This window comes from Jaculus jaculus, chromosome 19 (genome assembly GCF_020740685.1).
Source record: "Jaculus jaculus isolate mJacJac1 chromosome 19, mJacJac1.mat.Y.cur, whole genome shotgun sequence".
Lineage (NCBI taxonomy): Eukaryota > Metazoa > Chordata > Mammalia > Rodentia > Dipodidae > Jaculus > Jaculus jaculus.
This window is the reverse complement of record NC_059120.1, coordinates 36600807-36613456: the sequence shown is the minus strand read 5'-3', so window position 1 is coordinate 36613456 and position 12650 is coordinate 36600807.

Sequence of the window (12650 nt, the reverse complement as noted above, 5' to 3'; positions counted from 1 at the left end):
GTAGCAGAGTGTGGTATCAGCCTCCTATGACCTTGGTGGTCTGAGGCAGGCTGCTACAGCTTATGGTGCAGGCTACTAAGGCTTACAGTGTGGGCTATTAAGGCTTATGGTGCAGGCTATTTACAGAAACCAAATAAGTGGTTCACTTCATTACTCATTTCCCATCCTTGAGGGCTATCTCATGCCCTTTTTACCTAGTTTTATATTAGGAGCGGGCTCTGATATAATGAGGAGAGGGATTCTTTACTTGCTTTCAACAGAGAGTAAAGCCTGGAGTTTGAGGTATGCAGGGGCCCGCTTATGCTCCCTTTGGAGCGTGATAGTATTTCTGGACTTCTGAATTCTTGGGCCTTTCACCCTCACCCAAGAGAAAACTTAATCACCTCAGCATTATTCAAGGTGCAGGTGGAAACACACCACCTCTTACTGTCTGTCTGAACGTGTCTGGCTCTCTCTCTACATGTTACATGGTTACCTGGCTCATTTCCCACTTTCTCTACAGAACCATGTTGACACAGTCAGAGACGATGGGTCTTATGGAGTGGTCATAAAAACTAACTTTCATATAATCTCACTCATAGTTGCAAAAACAATCCTTTTCGACCCAGCCAGAGAGTGCCAGTCATGAATTAATGCATCTTTTTATTACTTTTATGTATTTGAAAGAGAGAAAGAGACAGATAGAAAGAAAGAATGGGCACGCCAGGGTCTGTAGCCACCACAAATGAACACCAGACAATTGCTCCACCTTGTGCATCTGGCCTTACATGGGTCCTGGGGAATTGAACCTGGCTCCATTGGCTTTGCAAGCAAGCGCCTTAACCATTTCTCCATCCCTAATGCATCTTTTGGAAGCAAAGTCCCCCCATATCAGTTAGCCCTGGTAAAAACAACTGTGCTTGTGTGCTCATACACACACACACACACACACACACACACACACACCTCACAACTTATGTTGCCATATCATTTAGGTGAGCAACATGTTCTCCAGCTTTCTTAGGTGGAGTGATCCAGACCATCTTGTTGTCTATCAACCTGGTTCTTCGAATATACTGCCTGCCATCTGAAGGCCCATGTGTGTACATGGACCCATCGCTTGATAACTAGGACTAAGCCTTGCTACTGCTACCTTGATGATCTCTCCTTACAGCTTTGGGCGTCAGCTTCTGCCATCAGCCAAAGGTTTCCCTAAAACAAGACGTCTCTCTTAGCCTCCAGCCTCCTTGACTGAGCCCTCCGTTCTGTACCAGTGATTCTTAAAGTGTGATCCATGATCACTCAAGGCAGAATTGCCTCAGTGCTTACAAAAGTACTTTAGTACTATCCAGAACCTCAGGTCACATCCTAGATGTGCTGATAATTCTTGTGGAACCAAAGTCTGAGAACCTGCCCTTGATGAGTGTTATCTAAGCCTTCCCCTGGCCTTCCCAATAGAGGTTGTTACTAATGGCTCAGAATTAGGAGTCTAGAGCAGGAGAGATTGCTTAGTGGTTAAGGCACTTGCCTAAGAAGTCTAAGGACTGGGGTTTGATTCCCCAGAACCCACATAAAACCGATGTACATGGTGACGCATGCATCTGGAGTTTGTTTGCAATGGCTAGAGGCCCTGGTACACCCATTCTCTCTCCCCCCCATAAATAAATAAATAAAATTTATTTAAAAGGTAGAACTAGTACTTTATTATGGGCATCATCTCAGGGAGTGACTTATTGGGTAAAATTTCTAGCCATTTTTACTGTTTCTGTGGCTTGACTAATACTCTTGTTTAATATAACTTGGCTGCTTTTGCTTTTGTTTAATTATAATTTGTTCCATAAGTTTACCCTATGGACAACTTTAAATGCTAACAACACTGTTTACTTTCTGTCTTGGTTACTTATGTTTTTGCCTCATTAAAACACTGAGTTTCTCATATAAAGACAAAGAGGCCCCACAATGTGCCGTCAGTGAGCTGGAGAGGCAGGGAATCAGGATGCCTGAGAATCAAGGCACATGGCTGGGGGGTGGGCAAGGGAGAGTGTGAGAACCCCAAAAATCAAGAGATGTGAGACCCAAGAGCAGGAGGTGGATGTCCCAGCCAAAGAGGAGAAAGGACTTGCCCTTCTTCCTTCTTTTCTGCTGGAGCCCTCAGCTGATTGGATGACGGTGCCACACAGGAGAAAGCGGTGACCTTCTTTCCTCAGTGCCCTGACTCGAATGCTGACCTCTCCTGGAAATGCCCCAAAGATACATCAAGAAATAATCTCTTAGGCTGGGGAACTGGCTTAGTGGTTAAGGCGTTTGCCTGCAAAGCCTAAGGGCCCCAATTGGATTCCCCAGGACCCATGTAAGCCAGATGCACAAGTGGGGGGCATGCATCTGGAGTTCATTTGCAGGGAATGGAGGCTCTGGTGTACCCATTCTCTCTTTCTCTCTGCCTCCTCCTCTCTCTCTCAAATAAGTAAAGAAATAAAATATTTTTTAAAAAAATGAAAGGATCTCTTGGGCTGGAGAGATGGCTTAGCAGTTAAGGCATTTGCCTGTGAAGCCAAAGGACCCAGGTTCAATTCCCCAGGACCCACATAAGCAAGATGCACAAGGTGATGCATGCATCTGGAGTTCATTTACAGCAGCTGAAGGCCCTGGCGCATCCTGTCTCTCTCTTCCTCCCTGTATCTCTCTCCTTCTTTCTCTCTCTCTCTCTTTCTCAAATAAATACACATAAATTTAAAAAGAAAGAATCTCTTATCAGAAACTGGGGCATCCTGACCCAGTCAAGTGACAGTAATCATGGACACTGAGGGGCCTCGGGTCATAGACCGCTACATCCTTCTGTTCATCATAGAACTGAAAACTTATATAGAATGTGCAGCTGGGAGTCTAATGGACTGCTATGATAACTATGATAATGTTGCCTTAAGAACTCTAAAGATGGAATTTTTCAGTGGCCAGTCTCCTGCAGAAACAGCCTGGGAAGCTGGTCCTCAGAGCAGACTGGTGAGCATCCTGAAGCCTATTCTTTGTCCTTTTCTCTGAAGAGCAAATCCCACATGCTGCCACTTGGGCCCTGAGCCAGCTCTTTGCAACACCTCCCTGTGTGAGTCTGAACACTTGGGACCTTCCTTCTGCTTCCCAAATGGACAACTGCGAGAAGAAGCTACACAAGATACAGTAGTTTGAATAGTGTTCCCTCTTCTTTTAAGTGTCTCTAATCTTTTCTTTAAATATTTTGTTTATTTATTTATTTAGTTAGTTAGTTTTTTAGTTAGTTAGTTAGTTAGGAGAGAAAGAGGGGGCTGGAGAGATGGCTTAGCTGTTAAGGCCTACCAAACCAAAGGATCCTGGTTCAATTCCCCAGTACCCACATTAGCCAGATGCACATGGGGGTGCACGTGTCTGGAGTTCCCTTGCAGTGGCTGGAGGCCCTGGCTCTCCCATTCTTTTTTTCCCTTTCTCTGCCTCTCTCTCTCTCAAATAAATAAATAAAAGATAAAAAAAAGTTTTAAAAAGAGAAAGAGAGAGAAAGATGAAGAGGCAGAAAGAGAGATAGAGAATGGGTGTGCCAGGGCCATCAGCCACTGCAAACAAACTCCAGATGCATGCACCACTTTGTACATCTGGCTTATGTGGGTATTGGGGAGTTGAACCTAGGCCCTTAGGCTCCGCACTCAAGCATCTTAACTGCCAAACCATCTATCCAGCCCCTTACGTGTCTCTAATCTTCATAAGATTCTTGCAGCACTATATATACCATGGACAGAACTTAACATTATCTTATGGTAGCTCCTTCTTTATGGACAAAGAAATGAGCTTAAGGTAGAAAGTCACTAGGATAGGGTGGAGACTATCCACAGCCTTGCCTCTTATTTCCAGAGTCTTCTATGTTTCTTCTTGAAGCCATACCTAAATGGGAAAAAGAATGACTAGTTCTCCAGATGCATCTCTATTTCACTCGCCCCAGACCCCCACATCCACCTGTCTCATTGGCCATTTCCCTTGCACAGCAAGCCAAACACACTCGAATCTCACTCCTCTCCAAACTTGTTCCCAGATCTTCTCACTGTAGAAATGTGAAGCCCGTCCTTCCAGTTTCCAGGCCAAGTGACCTAGAGTCATCATTGTCCTTTCTCTCAGGCACCATGTTCTATCCATCAGCACACCTGTCAGCTGTACTTTCTATGCGGTTCCACATTTCTTCTCACATCACCCTGGTAGTCATCATTTCCTTGTATTACAAATTCATCTTAACCAGTTCCCTGCAGCTCCATCTGCCCCTCCCTATGGTCTATACTCTACCTGGCACCTACATGAAGGAACAGTCCCTTCTCACTCATGCATCCCCATAGTCCCCATCTCAGAGAAAGCATGATGAGTCTTACCGAGACTCCAAGTCCTGTGGGACATATAGAGCTTCTTCCAACCCTCATCCCCCATTTCACCTCTTATTAATCCTCTTTTCTTGCTCCTCTTTCCTGCCGTTTCTCAGCCTTCCAAGCATGCTACAAACTCAGTGTTTATTCTTCCTTCTTCCTCTGAGATCACTGATGCTTACTTCCTGGACTACTTCCGGTCTCAGCTCAAACATCACCACACAAGAGAGGTCTTCTTGCCCCTGTTATATAAAAATTGTATTAGTGACCCTCCCCCAACTTCCCCATGTTTAATTGTTCTTCAAATGCTCAGAAGGATTGAAAACTAGAAACAAAACATTGTGGTGCTCCTTGTTGACAACTGACATTAAGAATTTTAACTCAGTGGGTTGGAGAGATAGCTCAGGGTTTAAAGGCTCTTGCTTGCAAAGCCTGAAGACCTTGGTTCAATTCTCCAGTACCCATGTAAAGCCAGATGCACAAAGTGGCACACGTATCTGGAGTTTGTTTGCGGTGGCAAGAGGCCCTGACATGCGCCCATGTGCATACCCTAACTCTCTGTCTCTCTCTCTCAAAATAAATAAATAAAAATATGTTTTGACTTTTTTTATTAAGTAGACAGTTGTATGGATACATCATATGTTAGTGCCATAATTTCCATCCTCCCTGCCCCTATTCTGCTGAGGGCCCTCAGTGGGATTGCTGGTGTTATCCCTACTTGTGGGGTATAGATGTGAGAGTGTCAGTCAGTCATTGAAAGGGGGGAGGGCAATGCCTCTGGGCATTCCCTTCTACTTCGTGGCTCTTACAATCTTTCTGCCCCTCTAAGCCATGGTGGGTGTTTTAAGTCTGCTTTAGTGTTGTGCTTTCTGCAGGTTCTGTAATTCTGCATTGGGGTGCATTGAGTCTCCTCAATGTCTGTCTCCTTCACCCTGGCGCTGGTTGACAGGCTTGCTATTGAAGCAGCACACTTGCCCATCTCACCAATTCCTCTGTGGTTTCACCTGGCTAATGTGCAGCAGGTGGTTTATCTCTTCATTCTAGCCGCCTTCTGTAAAAAAAAACAGCAGAGTCTCAAAAGGAGACTGAGGTCAGCATAGGCTCAATGGGATAAGCATTATTAATTAAGAGAGATTCTGACTCAATTCCCATTCCCAGCTAAGGGTTCTTTTCCACTGAGAAGAACTCTTAGAAGTCATTGGTTACCCACCTATGCTGGGTGACACTATTGCCCAGGCATGTCCATCTTGTCAGGTTGGTTGCTTTGGTATAGCAGTGTGCCCTGTTAGCATACAGGTTGTCAGCCATTTTCCCACAGCAGCTCACGTAGCACTTTCCAGACTGTCTTCCTCTGTGTTGGCAGCATGTGGAGTCTTCAGCAACAGGGTCTTGCATTTTACCTCAGGCGAGTAATCAAGTGCTTTGACAGATGCCTTTCTTGTTTTGGGGGCCTCATAGGTCTCTCTGATCAACAGCTCCATATGGATTGTATGCAGTTTCTGGTACTGGAAGTTACAAGCCAGAGACAAATATTGTAGGGTTAGGCTTCATCCCACCCTCTCCAAGGCCCTTCTTACCCGATTATCTCTGTATATTCCGGTTGAGAGCTGTAGTTTAGTCTGCTGTCCAGGAGAAAGGTTTCTTTGGAACAAGTTCACTTGGCTTTAGTCTGTGTGTATTTTTGTAGCACTTCCAGTCCCTTTCCCCAACAAAACTTCCATCCTTATTATCTGATCCTCAAATTCCCTGTCAGGTACGCCTGCAACTCAAGGTGTTCCTGGTTAGGACCCACAGATGAGGGCGAACATGCAGCATTTGTCTTTCTGTGCCTGTGTGAGTTCCAAGTCTGTCCATTTTCCTACAAATTTCATTGTATCATGTTTCCTTACTGCTGTATAGAATTACTGTGTAAATGTACCACATCGTCATTATCCAATCATCCAGCTATGGACAGCTGAGTTAATTTGAGTTTCTATAAACATGGTTGAACAAATATCTCTGCAGTGGGGGGTGGGACCTTTAGGGTAGATGCCCAATAGGGGAATGGTTGGGTCAGTTGATAGCTCGATTTCCATGTTTTTCAGGACTCTCCATACTGATTTCCATAGTGGGTGGATAAGTTTGCATTCCTACCAGCAGTGGATGAGGGTTCCTCCTTCTCCACATCCTCACCAACATTTATGGTCATTTGATTTTTTAATGATTACCATCCTTTCTGGAGTATGGTGGAATCTCATAGTTATTTTAATTTGCATTTCTCTGATGGTTAAGGATGTTGAACATTTTCTTGAGTATTAGTCATTTGTATTTCTTCCATTGAGAATTCCCTATTCAGTTCTCTGCCTCATTTTTTGAGTGGATTGCTTGATTTTTTATTGTTTAGTTCTTTGAGTTATTTTTAGATTTTAGATACTAGGCCTCTTTCAGTGGTATAGCTGGTGACGATTTTCTCCCATTCTGTAAGTAGTCTATTGACTCTGTTTATGATATGTTTGTCTGTACAAGCTTTTAAGCTTCATGAGATCATGCTGGTTGAGAGATTTCTTCATTTCCTGGGCTACTAGGTATTGTTCAGGAAGTCTTTCCCCACTCCTATATCATGAAGAGTTCCCCCTATTTTTTAAAAAATTAACTCAGTTCCAGTTAGTTACAGAAAAGTAATTAAATATTTTATTTTTCTTAGATCTGCATTTTAAAATTATGTACTACAGAGAATGAAGTGAGAAGGAAATTTCAAGCCAATCACATAGATGCCTTCAGCCTCTCTTGGCTGACTCTGTGGCATGGGGCCCCTCACCAAGCTCCGTTTTATAGCTAGCCTGGAACAGCATTCCTCACCTGTACACATCAGAGATGACCTGAACCATGAGAAAAAGAGCATGGAATATGTTATAAGAATGGCTGGATTAGGGGCTGGAGAGATGGCTTAGCGGTTAAGCACTTGCCTGTGAAGCCTAAGGACCCCAGTTCAAGGCTCGGTTCCCCAGGTCCCACGTTAGCCAGATGCACAAGGGGGCGCACATGTCTGGAGTTCGTTTGCAGAGGCTGGAAGCCCTGGCGCGCCCATTCTCTCTCTCTTCCTCTATCTGTCTTTCTCTCTGTGTCTGTCACTCTCAAATAAATAAATAAATAATGAACAAAAAAAATATTTACAAAAAGAATGGCTGGATTAAAATTCTTCTCTATGTCATACTCATTGAGTGTGGTAGTTTGAATGTTTGATCCAATAGACACAGGTGTTTTGTTAAAATTGAATTGGCAGGGCTGGAAAGATTGCATAATGGTTAAGGCACTTCTGGTAAAGCCAAAGGACCCAGGGTTGATTCCCCAGGACACACATAAAGCCAGATGCACATGGTGACACATGCATCTGGAGTTCAATTGCAGTGGCTGAAGGCCCTGGTGTGCCCATTTTCTCTCTCTGTCTCTGTCCCTCTTTCTCTCAAATAGATAAAATAAATTGAGTTTGCAGCTTCAGCCCCAAGTAGTCCAACTCCTGCTACAGAAGGTGTATCACTGGAGATGACCTGAATGCCAGCCCAAAGGTATGCAGAGAGGTCTGCACTCTGGTGGCTTTTGTGCTCGCTGGTGCTGGTATTTTGCTTGCTGCAATTTTTCTCTCTCTTTGGATCTATGGAAGTAAAAAGCTTCTTTCACCATTAATGGAACTTCTCTCTATCCATAAACTGAAATAAATCCTGTGGCTATTCATCCCAGCATTGTGGAGCTGTCTACGACAGAGGCATACTCACTGAGCAACCAGCCAAGCATGACAGTGCTCTGAGCCCAGCCTGTGTGGCCCACCTCATGGGGCAATGGTGAGACTCCAGAGAAGACCCTTAGCAGCTGCTATGCGGTGGTGTTCCAGCATGTGCTGTCATGACTTCTGCCTCTCTGGCAGACACTGGGGTCTCTCAGGAAACAGCGCTGACAGATGAGCCCCTCTCTCAGGAACTGCTCTAACACTGTAGTGAGATGTGCAATTCCACTGTGCCTTCCTCACCCTCTTCTCTCCTGTGACTGTCTTCTGGGGCTGTAGTTGGGTGGGGAGCTTTTAGGCTCAACACTGGAGTAGACTTAAAACATACCCCAACATGGCTCAGGGAATTTTGTGGAAGAGGGGGCAGAAAGATTGTAAGAGCCACGGAGTGGGAGGGTGTGGTAGTTTGAATAGATGCTCCCCAAAATATTCAGTGTTGTATTAGTTTGTAGTTTGGACCTGCAGCCACCTGGCTGGAGGAGGTGTCACTGGGTGGATCTTGAGGTGTGGTGGTGGGTTTGAGATTCCAGTCTAAAGATATGCAAAGTGCCTAGTTCTGCCTGGAGTTCTTTTGGCTTTTTCTCTCTTTGGCTGGTCCTTTAAGTGGGGGCCAACTTCTTCTGCCATTATAGAACTTCTCCTGGATCTGTAAGCTTCAATAAAGATCCCTTCCTCCACAATTGTGCCTGTTTTGGAAGTTCATCTCAGTGAACCTGAAGCTGTTTGCTACAGAGGGAATATACAGAGGCCTTGTCCTCAGTGGAAGGAGAGCATGGAAGAGCAAAATGATGGTACCAACATATGATGTGTCCATACAAGTTTCTACTTGATACAAAAAAAAAAGACAAAGCAAAAAAAAAAAAAAAATGAATTCATGAAAACCTGGAGAAGATGGAAAGGATGATAAAGTATTTTGGCTAAATAATAAAACCATGATATCAAAGATGACAAATTTCCTTAATGGGCACATAAAGACACAGAGGAGAAAAAAAATCACATTGAGAGCAGGTCATAGAAATGATTAAAACTTGGAGGGGGAGGGAGAGTATTACCATGGCATATTTTTTATAATCATGGAAAATGTTAATAAAAATTGTGAAAAAAAAGAAATAAAAAAATAAAATATGAGAAAAAAAAGAAATGATTAAAACTAAAATACAAAGAGAAGAGATGATAAAAAAAAAATTAAAGGAGCCTGGACCAGAGTGAGACCCTCAAAAAAAAAAATCAGGAGGCAGAGGTAGGAGGATCGCTGTGAGTTCAAGGCCACCCTGAGACTACATAGTGAATTCCAAGTCAGCCTGAGCTAGAGTGAGACCCTACCTCAAAAAAAAAAAAAAAAAAAAAAAACCACTTTTTTTTTTAAGTATTCACAGCTGTGAGGGACTAGTAATTTTTTTTTAAGTTGTATATTTTTCTTTGAGCCAATGTCTTTTTAAACTTTTTGTTTATTTTTATTTATTTATTTGAGAGTGACAGAGAGAAAAAGAGGCAGAGAGAGAGAGAGAGAATGGACGCTCCAGGGTCTCCAGCCACTGCAAACAACTCCAGACACGTGCGCCATTTTGTGCATCTGGCTAATGTGGGTCCTGGGGAATTAAGGCTGGAATCGGGGTCCTTAGGCTTCACAGGCAAGCGCTTTACTGCTAAACCATTTCTTCATCCCTCAAATGATTTTTTAAATATTTTTGTTTATTTTTATTTATTGGAGGGAGATAGAGAGATAAAGGCAGATAGGTAGAGAGAGAATGGGCACACCAGGGCCTCTAGCTACTGCAAATGAACTCCAGATGCGTGTGCCCCTTTGTGCATCTGGCTTACATGGGTCCTGGGGAATTAAGCCTTGAACCCGTGTTCTTAGGCTTCACAGGCAAGCGCTTAACTGCTAAGCCATCTCTCCAGCTCTCAAATGTTTTTTAAAATATTTTTTCTTTATTTTTGTTTATTTGAGAGCAATACACAGAGAGAGAAAAAAGACAGAGAAGTAGAGACAGAATGGGCACACCAGGGCCTCCAACCACTGCAAACGAACTCCAGATGTGTGTGCCCCCTTGTACATCTGGCTTACGTGAGTCCTGGGAAATTAAACCTTGAACCCGGGTCCTTAGGCTTCACAGGCAAGTGCTTAACTGCTAAGCCATCTCTCCAGGCCTATCAGATGTTTTTAAATACATATAAATTGAGTCCTAGAAGGACAAGAGACAGAAAAATAGAATTGAAAAAGTATTTGAAGACATACTTGTCAAATATTTTAAAACTTTTAATTTATTTATGTGTGTGTAGACACTCCAGGGTTTCCTGCCACTGCAAATGAATGCCATCCAGCTTTAAGTAGGAGTTTGGGGAATTGAACCTGGGCTCGCAGTCTTTGAAATAAAGTTTCTTTAACTGCTGAACCATCTCCCCAACCCTTTGTCAAATCTTTTTTTTTTTTTTAAATGAAGAAAGATATAAAAACCACAGATGTAAGGGTGACAGAAAAGCCCAAACAGGATATATACTTTGAAAATACCGAGATGCATTACTGCCAAATTGCTGAATACCAAAATGAAAGCGAACATCTTTAGAGGTAGCCAGAGAAAAAGAAGCATATATAGATAAACAAAGACAATCAATGCAATAATCTTGTCAGGAACAACACAAGCTGGAAGAAATGAAGTGAGATCTTTAAAAATTTGGCGGGGGGGGAGGGGGAATCCTATCTGTCTAGACTTCCATCATCTGGAAAAATATATCCCAAATCTGAAGGCAAATTAATCATTATTATATACATACAAACCTGAGCAAACTAATTTGGGGTAGATCTATTTTATAAGAACTAATAAATCTTAAGTTGTTAAGGAAAAAAGAGTAATACCAGATGGGAATTTAAATATAATAAAGGAATGGAAAACATATAGAAGACAAGTGTAAGATGCATTGTTCTGAATTACATTATAGATAAAAAGAGTAGCAATGCATTGTGTAATGTGTAAAAAATATATTAAAGTAAAATACATGTCAAAATACAGGAATAAAAGATTCTATGTATTTTGTTAAACATTTCCTACACAATACATAAATTAGGATAACACTATTTTTTTTTTTTTTTTTGGTTTATTGAGATAGGGTCTCACTCTAGCTCAGGCTGACCTAGCATTCACTCTGTATTCTCAGGGTGGCCTTGAACTCACCGTGATCCTCCTACCTCTGCCTCCCGAGTGCTGGGATTAAAGGCGTGCGCCACCATGCCCAGCAGGATAATACTATTAAAGATAGATATAAGAAAGACATGTGTATTATCAACCTAAGGCCTACCACTGAAAAAAAAATAGAGAATAACTAAAGAACTATTAAAAGATGTAGAAATAATCACAAATAAATAATACAAATGAAGGCAGGAAAAAGAACAAATCCGACAGAAAATAATTGCAATTGTGGCGGTTTGAATGTGAAAGTATGTCCCCCAAAACCTCAGGTATTTTGGGGTAAGGTTAAGCTTCCTTCTGCAATCTCTAGCAGCCAGCTGGAAGAGGCGTCAGCGGGGGTGGATCTGGCCTCCAGTTCACAGGTGTTGAGAGAGTAGTTCTGAGCTCTGGCAGTTTGTGGTCTGGCTGGTGGTTTCTCTCCGCTTAAATGAAGGAAAGGGGCCAGCTTCTTCTGCCACTAATGGAACTTCTCTTGGATCTTTAAGCCTGAATTAAATCTGTTCTTCCTATAAACTGTATCTGGTTGGATGTTTATCCCAGCAACATGGAACTGACTAAAACAGCAATATTGTGGCCATTAAAGCAACCCTATCAATAACTGCATTAAATGTAAGTGGTCTAAGACTTCTGCTTCTAACCAAGATTGTGTCTAAATTTGTCCATTCCACCTGAAACCAAAAACTACATAAAATAGTGGTTTTTCATGGCACAGGATAGTGATACTCAAGAGGGAAACAAATAATATGAAACTTAGGCTTGCCTAGGCTCACTGCTTTGGGAAGCAAACCCAGGAAAATCATAAAAGATTATCTGCTGTGGAAATGGAGCAAAGAGCCTCATAAAATAAGGTAGGTAGAGTTTTCACTAGAAATCCTCATAATCCATGTGACACTGAGTAGAGAAAAGTATTCCTCAGTATTTCAAAGTAATCATCCCTAGATTACACATGACTCTGGTCACACACTGCTCTGGCTTGGATCTGAACTATCCTTCATAGGCTCCTGTTGTAAATACATGGAATCCTGAGGTGGTGAGGTCTACATGGCAGGAGGTCACTCGTGCAGACCTATGAACACTCAGCCCTGGGGACTGTCACTTTCTCTGCTTCCTGTTATGTTATTTTCTTCCTGTCTCCTGTGATGTGAATAGCTGTCCTTTGCCATGGGACCCCCCCAGTATTGTATTAGTCAGGATTCTCTAGAGAAACATAACCAAAAGACTGAATTTTCAGGGTCAGAGAGATGGCTTAGCTGTTAAGTGCTTGCCTGTGAGGCTTGATTCCCCAGTACCCACGTAAGCCAGATGTACAATGTGGCACATGCATCTGGAGTTCATTTGCAGTGGATGGAG